General features: G+C 27.3%; 1 protein-coding gene across 1 annotated transcript in view; it reads right to left on the bottom strand.

The window, feature by feature from the left end:
- The window catches only part of LOC107640282, a 7,330-nt gene that overhangs the window by 3,972 nt on the left and 2,981 nt on the right, over nt 1-377 (bottom strand). The gene's annotated exons all lie outside the window — the stretch shown is intronic.

Genomic DNA, 377 nt, shown 5'->3' with positions numbered 1-377 from the left:
ATTATCTTCTTACCATTATAATTTTTTTAATTTTTGTTTTACATTTGAATTAACATTAGTCAACTCTCCTTTTTTTTGTGTGTGTGCAAAAGATATTAGTCTCTATTTTTTGCCTTATATTTCAACTAACAATAGTCGAGTCTCTCGTTTTTCGCACAAAAAATATTACATCATTAATCCTAAAAATTTAAGTTAATTTTGGAGTTCACAAAAGATCAAACTCTTGACTTTTCGGATCTAAAACTCTAATACCATATCATGAAACCACTTATCCCAAAAGCGTAACCTGACAGTACAATGTAACACTAATGGTTATATCTCTAATACTTCCTAAACCTCTATCTCAAATCGAATAATACTTTCACAAATAAATTAAA

Source organism: Arachis ipaensis, chromosome B05 (assembly GCF_000816755.2).
Source record: "Arachis ipaensis cultivar K30076 chromosome B05, Araip1.1, whole genome shotgun sequence".
Lineage (NCBI taxonomy): Eukaryota > Viridiplantae > Streptophyta > Magnoliopsida > Fabales > Fabaceae > Arachis > Arachis ipaensis.
This window is presented reverse-complemented; position numbering and strand designations above follow the sequence as displayed.